The sequence below is a fragment of the Podarcis melisellensis genome, assembly GCF_964234715.1.
Source record: "Podarcis melisellensis genome assembly, chromosome: 4".
Lineage (NCBI taxonomy): Eukaryota > Metazoa > Chordata > Lepidosauria > Squamata > Lacertidae > Podarcis > Podarcis melisellensis.
In genome coordinates this window covers 103,411,235-103,425,266 of record NC_138531.1, presented here as the reverse complement: position 1 = coordinate 103,425,266, position 14,032 = coordinate 103,411,235, and the positions used below count along the sequence as shown (strand labels likewise).

General features: G+C 47.8%; 2 protein-coding genes across 2 annotated transcripts in view; both read left to right on the top strand.

Moving 5' to 3' along the window:
• The window catches only part of LOC309369090 (uncharacterized protein), a 63,312-nt gene that overhangs the window by 41,248 nt on the left and 8,032 nt on the right, over positions 1-14,032 (top strand). The gene's annotated exons all lie outside the window — the stretch shown is intronic.
• LOC309369095 (uncharacterized protein) overlaps positions 9,244-14,032 on the top strand; it is an 83,787-nt gene continuing 78,998 nt past the window's right edge. Inside the window, exon 1 of the mRNA XM_081909747.1 lies at positions 9,244-9,309. The gene's annotated coding sequence lies outside the window, so the exon portion shown is untranslated. The remainder of the gene's footprint in view (positions 9,310-14,032) is intronic.

The following is a 14,032-nucleotide window of genomic DNA, read 5'->3' as shown; positions in this document are numbered from 1 at the left end:
ACATGTCTCTCTTCGATCACCTCCTCCCCTTCCCAATATTCTGGTTTGCGTGAGAGCGCATCCGCCCTGACGTTTTCTGGGCCTGGCACATAACAAATCTCAAAGTTAAATTTGGAGAATTCCTGTGCCCATCTCACTTGTCGTTGGTTGAGCACTCGAGCTGTTCTCCAATACTCTAAATTTTTGTGGTCGGTGCACACTTGCACCTTGTGTTGTGCCCCAATTAATAAATGTCTCCACCTCCGGAATGCTTCGTGAATGGCAAGTAGTTCCCTGTCATACACCGTGTAATTCCTCTCGGACTTATTCAGTTTCCGCGAGAAGAATGCACACGGTCTCCACTCCGACGCACTCCTCCCCGGTTGAAGAAGGACCGCCCCTATAGCCCGGTCGGATGCATCTGTTTCCACTCTCATGGGTTTTTGTAAATCCACATGCAGAAGTTGTTCTTCCGAGGCGAAAGCCCTTTTCAGTTCTTCAAAGGCTCGATCCGCCTCCACCGTCCAAACAAATTTCTTCTTGCTGCTGAGGCAGTCGGTGATGGGCGCCGTCAAGTGGGCAAAGTTCTTGATGAACTTCCGATAAAAGTTCCCAAACCCCAAGAATCTTTGCACGTCCTTCTTGGTCTTCGGTGTCTTCCATTCCAGTACCGCTTGAACCTTGCCTGGATCCATGGCCAATCCCTTGTCTGACAAGCGGTACCCCAGGAATTCCACCTCCTTGGTATGAAACTGGCACTTCTCCAGTTTCACCCACAGCTGGTTGGCTTGCAGCCTGCCCAACACTTCTCGAACGTCCCTCACATGCTGTTCCTCATCTTCCGAATACACCAACACGTCGTCTAAAAAGGCCACACAGTTCTTGTAGAGCAAAGGTCCCAGAACGTGGTTTATAAAAGCTTGAAAACAGGCGGAGCCCCCTTGTAGACCGAAGGGCATAACGAGGTATTCAAAGGCTCCCAAAGGGGTAAACATGGTGGTCTTCCATTCATCTCCCTTCCTTATGCGTATCAGATTGTACGCCCCCCGCAGGTCCAGTTTTGTAAAAATCTTTCCCTTCCTTACTCTGGTCAAAATGTCGTCAATTCGGGGCATAGGGAAAGCCAGGGGCTCCGACACTGCATTGAGGGCCCTGAAGTCACACACCAGTCTCGGTTTGTCTGTGTTCTTTTTGTCCACAAAGAACACTGGGCTGCCCCCCACCGCTCGGGACTCTCTGATGAAACCTCGCTTCAAGTTTTTGTCAATGAACTCCCTCAGCTCCTGCATCTCCCTGTCTGACATGGCGTACAGCTTGCCTACTGGGAGTTGGGCCCCTGGGAGTAGGTTGATTTGACAGTCAAAGGGTCTATGCGGTGGCAGTTTGTCTGCTTCCCTTTCGCTGAATACGTTGCTCAGATCTGCGTATTGCGGGGGCACCTTCCCTTTGCCCATCACTTCCATCCCCGCTAGGGTGACTCTGTCTCCTCCCGAGACCTTCCCCTCCTTGCAGTGTTCTAGGCAATGCGCTGACCCAAAGGAGACCACCCTCTGATGCCAGCCCACTAGCGGATCGTGTAGCGCCAGCCAGCTCATCCCCAAAATGATGGGCGCTCCTCCCAGGATGGCCACATTAAACGCTATCTGTTCGGTGTGCCTTGCCACTCTCATTATCATCGGGACAGTCTGTTGGCTAACTTCTCCCCCCAACAGCTCTCTGCCGTCAATCGTAGTCACCTGCAAGGGGTTACTTAAAGGGATGGTCTGTATCTGGTGCTCAGCTGCAAACTCCTTACTCATGAAATTACAGGAGCTGCCTGAATCCAAAAGCGCCTTGACCTTTAGTGGGTGTCCGTTTGGCAGTTCTAGTAACACCTCTATCACTAAAGCAGGTCTGGGAGGTTCTGGCATGGGCACTTTCATTGCTCTTTGGCCTGGCTGCTGTGCCCCGACGGTGGCAGCCAGGCGTTGGCTTTTACTTGCTCCTTGCTTTCCTCTTCCTTTCCCCCAACAGCTCCTGCCATCCCTTGCCATTCCTTTCTTTGTGGGCAGACTCTGGCAAAGTGCCCTGGCTGTTGGCAGAGATAACATCTCTTGGCGCTCTTTCCCTCCTTCTTCCGCCCTTCACTGGGATTTGAAACTGCGCGCGCCCGCGCTGTTCCAACTTCCATCGGCTCTGCCGGCGGGAAAGATGGCTCTGGAATGTCTGGAATGCGGAACTCCCTCCAACGGTCTCCTTTCCCTTCCCGCCTTTCCAAAGCCCTCGCCTCCTGGCGCGCTCCTATGGCCAGCGCAGATTTGGTTAATTGGTCCATAGACTCCGCCCTGGGCCCCCGGGAAAGCTCATCTTTGACGGCTGAAGAAAGCCCCTCTTCGAAAAGCATTTGGATGGGCTCCGCCGATAGGTCCCACCCCAATTTATGAATCAGCATAGTAAATTCAGTCCAGTACTCACGGACAGATCTGCTTCCTTGCTGGCAAGCCATTAACTGCCTTCGCACCACCCCCTGCTCAATATCGCTGGAAAACATCAGGTCCATGGCACGAAAAAACTTCCTCGTGTCCTTTAAGATCTCATTATTCGCTGCCATCAGGGGTCTAACCCAATCTTTCGCCCCGGATTCGAGATGGCCAATCACATACGCCACTCGCGATTCCTCGTCGGGGAAGTCATCAAACTGCAAGTTTAGAGCGTATTGCATCTCTGTTCTAAAGGCATGATAGTTCCTGGGATCCCCCCCGAATTTCTGCACCAATCCTGGTACCTTTCTGGCGAGCGGGGTGGTTTTCTCCTTTCCCTTTTCTGCATCCTGAGCCCTCCTCTCCTCAAGCCTCGCCGTTTGCAGCGCCAGCTGGATCTCCAACGCTCTGTACCTTTCTTCCAGGCTTGGACCCCCTCCAGCTGCTCCTGCACCCCCGGTTCCGGCTGGGTTGCTCATGATGCTTCTCTCTGCACAAGCTGGCTTTCGGTGACTTTCGGATTGCTGTGATGGGACGATGAGCTGCTTGTGCGTAAAATGCAAGTCCCTCAGAGTTTGATCAGGTTTTCAAACCTCTGCCTGTGACGGAGCCCCTCCAGCATGGCTGCGTCAATCACTAGTAGAATCCGAAAGTGGCTGCTTTCGGAAACGTTTCCAACATAAAAGCTCCTTAACGGAAACACGTCGTCTGGCCTCTCGGCGTGACAGTTTCCGTCGAGGTGTGGGTGTCCCTATAGGAGGTCCTGAGACCTCCCCACTGGTTTCGCTTGAAGCGTCTCTGAGCCATCCCTCCGACTCACTTTCCCTTGGAGTTCTTGCTCGCCCTCTACTGGTTCCCTCTTCCGCTGCTACTGCTCTCTCAACCTCAGGGAGCCTTTGCACCTGCGGCGCTTTAGATGTCAGTTCCCTGACAGTAACTTTCATAAACTGAAGTATATATAACCTGAGGGTTACGTAACCCGAGGTGCTACTGTAAAAACATGAAACAGTAATAATAACAACAATATAATCTAATGTAAAAAGTACAAAAATTTTACAAAAAGTACAAAAATTTTAAAATGAGTAACTTTCTTCAAACAAAGCAACATTCAAACAACGATTAGAATCCAGTAATAAATACATTGGTTTATTGCAAATAACAAAGGTAATAAACACTGTCTTCTCTACAACAAATTTAATGAGTATTATTTCCTAACTGGGGGCTCCATTTGTTCCTGAGGCTCTAATCCCTTTTTCTCTCCATTGCAGATTGTGATGAATTGGAAATCAAGAACAAAGGTGACCACAACACAATCTGCAGAGTGGAGAAGGCACGTAAAAATTTGGAATGTGGAAAGAGCTGCGGTCAGAGCTCCCATTCCAGTTCCCATCAACGAAATCTCATTGGAAAGAAACCCTATCAGTGCATGGAATGCGGAAAGATATTCAGTATGAGATCCTCTCTCACTTCCCATCAAAGAATTCATACAGGGGAGAAACCCTATCAGTGCATGGAATGTGGAAAGAGCTTCAGTAGAAGCTCCGACCTGACTAAACATCAAAGAATTCATACAGGGGAGAAACCCTATCAGTGTGGGGAATGTGGAAAGAGCTTCAGTCACAGCCACAATCTCACTTTCCATCAAAGAATTCATACAGGGGAGAAACCCTATCAGTGTGTGGAATGTGGAAAGAGCTTCAGTAGAAGCTTCGATCTCACTAAACATCAAAGAATTCATACAGGGGAGAAACCCTATCAGTGTGGGGAATGTGGAAAGAGCTTCAGGCAGAGCTCCAATCTCACTTCCCATCAAAGAATTCATACCTGGGAGAAACCCTATCAGTGTGGGGAACGTGGAAAGAGTTTCAGTATGAGCTCCAGTCTCACTTCCCATCAAAGAATTCACACAGGGGAGAAACCCTATCAGTGCATGGAATGTGGAAAGAGCCTCAGTACGAGCTCCTGTCTCGCTATCCATCAAAAAATTCATACAGGGGAGAAACCATATAAATGCTTTGAATGCGGAAAGAGCTTTAGTAAGAGCTGCACTCTCACTTCCCATCAAAGAATTCATACAGGGGAGAAACCCTATCAGTGTGGGGAATGTGCAAAGAGCTTCAATAGAAGCTCCACTCTCACTAAACATCAAAGAATTCATACAGGGGAGAAACCCTATCAGTGTGTGGAATGTGGAAAGAGCTTCAGTAGCAGTTTAGATTGCACTTCCCATCAAAGAATTCACATAGGGGAGAAACCCTATCAGTGCATGGAATGTGGAAAGAGCTTCAGTAGCAGCTCCATTCTCACTAAACATCAAAGAATTCATACAGGGGAGAAACCATATAAATGCTTTGAATGTGGAAAGAGCTTCAGTATGAGCTACAATCTCACTTCCCATCAAAGAATTCATACAGGGGAGAAACCCTATCAATGCGTGGAATGTGGAAAGAGTTTCAGTCAGAACTCCTCTCTCACTTCTCATCAAAGAATTCATACAGGGGAGAAACCCTATCAGTGCGTGGAATGTGGAAAGAGTTTCAGGCAGAGAGGCCATCTGAATACCCATCAAAGAATTCATACAAGGGAGAATCATGGAATTGTAGAATTTTCAAGCTTGAAGTGATCCCTGGTGCAATCTATTCCACCCATGTGATACAGGAATAGCAAGTAAAGCATCCGTGAAAGATGACTATCTAACTTCATTTGAAAACCTCAAAGAATGGAAATTCCAGCACTCCCAAGGGAGTCCTATCCACTAACAGCTCTTGCTGTCAAAACGTTCTGTATTATTTAGTCAGTCTTTTTTTAAAAAAAAAAACACACTTGAAGGCATTGGTTTGTGTCCTACCCTGTGGAGCAGGCGTCCTATTGGGAAGACCCAGTTCTCTGAGTGCATGTTCTGGAAAGTGGGCAATAGGTGGATAAATTTTGGAACAAGAAGGGGACAGATTAAAATTGCAAAGTTTTGAGAAGCTAAAAGGGAAAGTGAGAGACTGGCTTCATTACTATCAAATAATGGAAGTTTTTAAAATGGACAGGAAAATTGGCTTCCAGGTGGAAAAATCAAAATTAGAGACTGAACTGTTAGAACCCAGTACTAAGAATTTGGCAAGAATGTATAACTTGCTGTTGGAATGGAATACACAAGATGAAATGGTTAAATCTGCAATGATTAAGTGGGCACAGGCCATTGGTCATAACATTATGTTTGCTGACTGGGAAAGGTTGTGGACCACCGGTATGAAATTTACGGCATGCAATGCCCTAAGAGAGAATATTATGAAAATGATTTACAGGTGGTACATGACCCCAGTCAAGCTTGCAAAAATCTATCATTTGCCCGATAATAAATGTTGGAAATGTAAAGAAACTGAAGGAACATTCTTTCACCTTTGGTGGACAAGGATTAAGGATTAAGGATTAAGGGATTAAGGCTTTCTGGGATTAAGGATTAAGGCTTTCTGGGAAATGATCTATAATGAACTGAAAAAGGTACTTAAGTACACTTTCCCTAAGAAACCAGAGGCCTTTCTCCTGGGCATAGTTGGCCAATTGGTGTTAAAGAAGGACAGAACATTCTTTATGTATGCTACAACAACAGCAAGAATACTCATTGCAAAGTATTGGCAGACGCAAGATCTATCCACATAGGAAGAGTGGCAGATGAAGGTGATAGACTATATGGGTTTGGCAGAGATGACGAGCAGAATCCAAAACCAGGGAGGAGAAACGGCGGAAGAAGATTGGAAAAAAATTAAGGACTATCTAAAGAAATACTGTAAAATTAATGAATGTTAAAATGACGCTGGATTATAAAATAAGGAGTTAATAGCGGTAAGGGATAATTTAAAGAAAATGAATAACATTAAAATTAAGCTAAAAGTAAGGGAAGGATTTGCTGACAAATTAATCAGAAACTAGAATACAGAAAGGGGAGGTATGAGGAAGTCGGGAAAGTAAGCTATAAGAAAGTAAAAATTGAATTTGCATGTGTTTTTTGTTTGTATTTTTTATATTGTCTTTTTTCTTTTTTGTTTGTTATTGTGTTTTCTTGTTGTGTTAAAAATTTGTGGAAACCTCAATAAAAAATTATTTTTAAAAAATGGAAAGTGGGCAATAGGGGCAGTACAGGATTCCTCTTGGTGTACCGACCTTCCCACTGCACCAAGGATTCCCTGCCCGAGCTGCTCCAGGTCGTGGCGGATGTTCTCCTGGAGACACCTAGTTTGGTTGTCCTAGGGGATTTTAACATCCACACCGACATGACCTTACAAGGGGCCGCTTGGGACTTCGTGGAAAGCATGGCCTCCATGGGGCTGTTCCTGAATATGTTTGGCCCAACTCATAGCCGTGGACATGCCTTAGACCTGGTGTTCACCTCTATGGATGTTGGTGATCTGACACTAAGTAAAAGCGAAACTAAAGAAGTGTCATGGTCAGATCACTTCCTGGTGCAACTGGACTTCTCCGCGAACCTTCCCCTCTGCAGGGAGGTGGGACCGATTCAGATGGTCGGCCCCTTAATGGATCCAAATGGTTTCCAGAGGGGGGTAGGGGATGTTTCATCCCATATTGATGGCCTTCCAGCTGATTCCTGGTGGCCTGCTGAAATGTGGAGTTAACTAGGGCTATTGACTGTTTGGCTCCGAAGCGCCCTCTCCGATTGCATGGAGCCCGGACAGCCCCGTGGTTTTCCACGGATCAGAGGGCAATGAAACAATTGCTGAGACGGCTAGAGCGCTGGTGGCGGATAATCCATTCTGAATCACAGTTTCTTCCTATATTCTGCACTATACCAAATGTAAGAATTCACTGATAAATGTATCTATGTACTGGCTCACTGGGAAAACTTCAGAAATTCATATAGACGTGAGCTCAGCTACTCAGCAGCCCCTCTACCTGAGTGATGATTTCTGGCATCCTGATGCCTGAGTGCCGGACTGGTAGCAATTCCACAAATAACAAACCCAGAGGAAGACAAAAGGGTCAGGTTACATTCCATGGGTGTTTGATGGAAGGCAAGGGGAACCATGGGGCAGGGTCCAGCATGCTCAGATTACTGCCACCAGACCTCCCCTTTCATGATGTATGAGTGATGTAGTTTGGGGGGGGTGCAACATGGGGATTAAAGGTAAAGGTACCCCTGCCCGTACGGGCCAGTCTTGACAGACTCTAGGGTTGTGCGCCCATCTCATTTAAGAGGCCGGGGGCCAGCGCTGTCCGGAGACACTTTCCGGGTCACGTGGCCAGTGTGACAAAGCTGCATCTGGCGAGCCAGCACAGCACACGGAGACGCCGTTTACCTTCCCGCCAGTAAGCGGTCCCTATTTATCTACTTGCACCCAGGGGTGCTTTCGAACTGCTAGGTTGGCAGGCGCTGGGACCAAAAAAACGGGAGCACACCCTGCTGCGGGGATTTGAACCGCTGACCTTTCGATCTGCAAGCCCTAGGCGCTGAGGTTTTACCCACAGCGCCACCTGCATCCCCAGAAAGGTTACATGGGGATTAGCAGCTGATAAAAGTTTGGAGGCTCTGCTTTTCGGGGCTTCCATCCTGTTGCAGCTTGCAGGTGGGAGTCCTGCCACGACAGTTTTCAAGAAAGAACAAGCCTACTGGCTGCTGTTTTGCTCTGGCATTCTTGGCTGGTGTCCTTGTTTTTTGTCCAAGGGAGCCCTCAGATTTCTCCACTAACAAAACGTACCCAAAGGTTTCAAAATGTGCACTTTCCTGCATTTTGCAGCTCAGCAATGTGTAGTCCCAGGAGAGGCAGGAACAGCGTGTCTTCCTGTTCGCCCCTCAGCTGAGACCTGCCTGGATGGAGACCTGAGAGCCACCTCTCAATATCTGGGGGGCTGACCCATGGAAGAGGGAGCCAGCTTGTTTTCTCCTGCCCTAGAGGGGAGCACCCAGAATAAGGGACCCAGAGGACCAGAAAGCAGTTTCTGCTGCCTAAAGAGCAGGAAGAACATTCTGAGGGGAAGAGCAGCAGAATCCCTTGGGAGATGGCGGACTCTCCTTCCTTGGAGGTGTTTAAGCAGAGGTTGGATGCTTTGGCTGAGAGTCCTGCCTTGCAGGGGGGCTGGAATAGATGACCCTTAGGGCTCCCTCCCATTCTAGGAGGAGGTTCCTTGCTTCCTGCAAAGCCCTTTTCCCTGCAACCTCTTCCTCCAGTTTCTGGCCAAGGGAGGGAGCGGATCACAGACCAACCAAGAGCAAAAATAAAATGAGCATCTCTGGGATTGTGCAATGCAGGAGAGAAAAGGCAGAGAGGACTGAGCAGGGTGGACTCGGCTTTGCAAGGGTTAAAGGGAGCTGAGCTGCTTTCCTAGAGAGGACAGGAAGTAAATGGGGCCAGGTCCTCCAGAGGAAAAGCCCCTCCCTCCCCTTCCTGCAAGGGGGGGGGTTGCTTTCCTCTGCTGCAAAGGCTGCATTGCTCCACGGGGATCTGATGAGTCTCTTCCTCACCCCCCCCCCCCGGATGGTGGAGTGGGGAGAAGGTGGGGGGTCCCAGGGCTGCAGCAGGGGAGGGTGGCTCGTGTGGGGGGGGGGGCGAGCCCCAGGGAGCAGGGGGTCCTGCCAGGGAGGGGGGAGGTTGCGCGAGGTTTGCAACTACTGTACTTTATATTCTGCATTTGTATAAAGACGCTGCTTGCTCCTTTGGGAAGGGCAATCCTCTCCTGGGATCTGGTGAGACTCCTCTCCCCCCCCCCCAGGGTGCAGTGGGGAGGATGGCTCATGTGGGGGGGAGCCCCAGGGAGAAGGGGGGGCAGGTCCTCCAGAGGAAAAACCCTCCCTCCACTTCCTGCAAGGGGGGGCAGGGTTGCTTTTTGCTATTGCAAATGCTGCATTGTTCTCTTCCACGGGGATCTGGTGAGTCTCTTCCTCCCCCCCCCCCCAGGAGGGTGCAGTGGGGAGAAGGTGGGGGGTCCCAGGGATGCAGCAGGGGAGGGTGGCTCATGTGGGGGCGAGCCCCAGGGAGCAGGGGGTCCTGCCAGGGAGGGGCGAGGTGGCAGGAACTGTCTCCTTCCTTTAGATATTTTGTGGGGGGGGGAGGAGGTTACCGCCCCCCTTCCAGAAAAATAATTATTCAGAGCCCCCTGGGAAATCTAGCAGATAGAAATCTGGCTTCTTTAAATAAGGCTCTCAGTAGGACTTCTGCTGTGTGTGACACGGGTCAGCGTCATTGCACAAGAGAGGAAACGTGTCTGAATGGTTGCTCCCAAACCTCTTTGTCTGTTTCCCTTCTTTCTTTCTCCTTATTGGCAGAGGAGGCCAGCCAAGCAGATCAAGCCAAGCTTTGAGAGGAGCTGGGTATGTTTACATGGAAAAGAGAGGAGACAGGAGAGCCATGTCAGATTAGATAATTTATTACGGTTAGAGACCAGCTTATAAAACACACTTGGGGGTACAGTTACAGAAGTAAAACAGGCAATTTATGTACAAGAACAAATTTGAAAACAATGTACACCAACAAACTACACCAGGGACTTGACTCAGAGTCACCCATGGAACCGAGTTTGGGGATTTTCATGACGGACTATTTTGAGTAGGGAGATGGTCTGCGCCTACAGATCTGTACACAGAATCTGGCGACCATCCAGGTCATCTTCTGATCTTTGCCTAACAGGAAAAGGTCTAATTTTTGCTTTTGCGGGAGATCAGAGAGCCTCACCAGCAGGGGATCAATGGTCTTACTACGTGTCTCTTCGTAAAAGGGACGTCTAAAGAACAAGTGTTTTGGCTTCCTATCTCTCCCAATGGGCAGATGAAAAGTCTCTGAGCATACGGGACTTTTCTAAAGGCTCCATCCAGGACCAGCGATGGAAGAGCCGAACTTCTGGCGAGTGTAACGGCCCTTCTTGCATTTCTAGATGCGAGAAAGAAGAGATATTCTGCCAGTGCAGCTATATATTTCTCGATTTCTCCAATTATATAGTCTGAGCACCTTGCGCAGTCCTGTTCTCTCTCGGTATCTAATATTCTTTGCCTGACCGTGGCATTTGCCTGGCCCAAGCCCAGACTTAGAAGGGCTTGAGGGGCAAAACCCAGTTTCTGGAGGGTGTTCAGAACTGCAGTCTGCCAGCCTGACTGGAATTGGTCACAGAGGATCAATGGGGCTATCCCTCGGGGGAGCAGATTCAATGTCAGCCATTTGTAGATTGATCATAGAATCATAGAGTTGGAAGAGACCACAAGGGCCATCGAGTCCAACCCCCTGCCAAGCAGGAAACACCATCAGAGCACTCCTGACATATGGCTGTCAAGCCTCTGCTTAAAGACCTCCAAAGAAGGAGACTCCACCACACTCCTTTTTTAAAAAAAAATATTTTTATTCATTTTCCACAAAAGAAAAAAAACAACAACCATTTTTATACAATTAATTCACATTTTATCACACATTTATCTCTTTTTTTGACTTCCTTCAGCTCCTCTGCCGATCTTTCGTTTGCATCAATATTATTAACAATATTCCTCTGTTTTTCACAGAGTCTCTTGAAAACCAACAAACGTTATCTGTTCATCACATATGCCTTTCAGATAATCTGTAAATCTTCCCCAGTCCTCGATGAACTTTGGTCTCGTTGATATCGGATCTTCCCTGTTAGTTTGTCCAGTTCTGCATATTCAGTCAATTTCAGTCTCCATTCTTCCACCGTCGGTAACTCTTCCTGTTTCCATTTTTGGGCCAGAAGTATTCCCGCTGCTTTAACTGCGTATTGGAAAGGTTTACATTCTTTCTTACTTATCTCATTTCCTACGAATCCCAATAAGAAGGCCTCCGGTTTCTTAATAAACGTATATTTCAACATCTTTTTCAATTCATTATATATCATTTCCCAGAAGCCTCTCACCTTTTTACACTCCCACCACATATGATAGAATGTCCCTTCTTTTTCTTTACATTTTCAACACTTATTACATGTTTTGTACATTTTAGCTAGTTTTACTGCTAGCCGTTCCTCATAAGGCATCGTTTCCAGGCCTTTAGCTAGCTGTTCCTCATAAGGCATCGTTTCCAGGCCTTTGACCATTTTGGTTGCCCTCCTCTGGACATGTTCCAGTTTGTCAGTGTCCTTCTTGAACTGTGGTGCCCAGAACTGGACACAGTACTCCAGGTGAGGTCTGACCAGAGCAGAATATAGAGGCACTATTACTTCCCTTGATCTAGATGCTATACTCCTATTGATGCAGCCCAGAATTGCATTGGCTTTTTTAGCTGCCGCGTTACATTGTTGGCTCATGTCAAGTTTGTGGTCAACCAAGACTCCTAGATCCTTTTCACATGTACTGCTCTCAAGCCAGGTGTCACCCGTCTTGTATTTGTGCCTCTCATTTTTTTTGCCCAAGTGGAATACTTTACATTTCTCCCTGTTAAAAGTCATCTTGTTTGTTTTGGCCCAGTTCTGTAATCTGGAAAGGTCGTTTTGAAGTGTGATCCTGTCCTCTGGGGTGTTAGCCACCCCTCCCAGTTTGGTGTCATCTGCAAATTTGATCAGGATGCCCTTAAGTCCATCATCCAAGTCGTTGATAAAGATGTTGAATAAGACCGGGCCCAAGACAGAACCCTGTGGCACCCCACTAGTCACTCTTCTCCAGGATGAAGAGGAACCATTGATGAGCACCCTTTGGGTTTGGTCAGTCAGCCAGTTACAAATCCACTGAGTAGGTAGCATAGTCAAGACCGCATTTTACCAGCTTCTTTAGAAGAATATCATGGGGCACCTTGTCAAATGCCTTGCTGAAATCAAGGTAGGCTACATCCACTGCGTTCCCTTCATCTACCAGGCTTGTAAGGCAGATGTTAGGCAGATGCTAGCCTCCACTCTCATCAATTTGCGGGTTTTTCCGCTGAACTCCCGATGGAGTTTATGTGTAGTTTGTTGGCTTCTGAGGCCTGTACCACCATTCCTAGATACTTATAGTTTGTGAGTAGTTCTAATTTATGGCCTTGGAGTTCCCAGCTTTTAAGCTTTGGCTTTTCCCCAAAATCAAGTATCTTGGTGTTTTGATAGTTGATTTTGAGACATTCAAATTCACAGTTTGCTGCGAGCTTTAAATTATTTAGATAGAAATTGAATAGTAGAGGGGCCAATAGGCACCCTTGCCTGACTCCTTTAGAGGTTTTAATAGGGTCCGTTAGATGTCCTAGGCGGCTACACCTGACTCTAAGAGCCGTATTTGCATGCAGTGCCTGAATTAAGAGCAGAAGCTCTTAATTCTATGTAGGTCCCCTGTAGTCTGTCCCAGAGTCTGGTTCTGGAGACTGTATCAAAGGCTGCTTTTAGATCAACAAAGGCAGTGTATAGTGAGGCCGGTCGTTAGGAGAGCCATGTCACTTGGGCGCAGGATTCCAACCAATGGCTTCAAGCTACAAGGAAGGAGATTCAGATTCAACACACGTAGTCATTTTTCACTAGGAACCAATGACTCCCTTGTCAATCAGTTCTGATTTCATGCATTGACTGGAAGGAAGGAGCAACCAGGCTAATTTGCCTCGTATTAATCTCTTCGCTTGCCTCCACATTTCCACAATCTCCCTTCTAGAGGCCTACATCATCTCCTCCTCCTCCTCCTCATTTTTAGAAAGATAGCTCAAAGTCTGGCCTGTGGTGCAATCCTACCCTGGTTCCCAGCAAGACTAACCCATGCTTGCTCAGGGAAACTTTTTCTTCTCCTGATACTGTACAACTTTTGTAACAGAACAATGTATTTGCTTTGTAGGATTTGCTAGAGCTTCTCATTCAGACGGACAGAACTTGGCAGAAGACCAAAGGGTTCCTTCCCATCTCTCAGAGGCTTCCTGATAGCAGAGATGGATGAGCAAGACTCAGCTGGCCCTGGAACAGGAAGAGGCCATGTCATCCAAACTGGGAGCAGTGGGGGATTCTTGGAAAACTATGTGAAGAAGATCCTGGGTGAGGAGGACACCCTCCGCTCAGAGGTGCAGAGCCAGCAGTTGAGGCAGTTCTGCTTCCAGGAGGCCAAAGGACCCCGAGAGGTTTGCAGCCGACTCTACCACTTTTGCCACCAGTGGTTAAAGCCAGAAAGGCACACGAAAGCTGAGATGCTGGACCTGGTGATCTTGGAGCAGTTCCTGGCTGTCCTTCCACCAGAGATGGAGAGCTGGGTGAGGGACTGTGGAGCGGAGACCAGTTCCCAGGTGGTGGCCCTGGCCGAAGGTTTCCTCCTGAGTCAGGCAGAGGAGAGAAGAGAGCAGGCAGAGAGAAAGCAGGTGAGAGAGACTTTCCTCTGGATACTCCCAAGGGGCTCCAAACAGGATGGAGAACATCCAAAAATGGTCTGCTGATGGCCCATCCATTTTCGGGGAATGAGATCTAACACCCTTAAAGTATCTGTCTTTGCGTTCTCTTTCTAATATTTCTCACCTTTCATTTGCTGTTTTGAATTCTTGTTGTTCTTTCAGAACAGGGATCATTTTGCAGAAATGGACCTGGATTCCTGTGAGGCAGAGAGGCCTCCGTTGGACACCAGAGAGAGGCCACTGGGTAAGGAGGAAGGTGGCTTTTCTCCATTTGGTCTTGTTCTGTTGGTTTTCCAATTCATCTGAGGGTTCTTTTCATCTTGCTGTGGT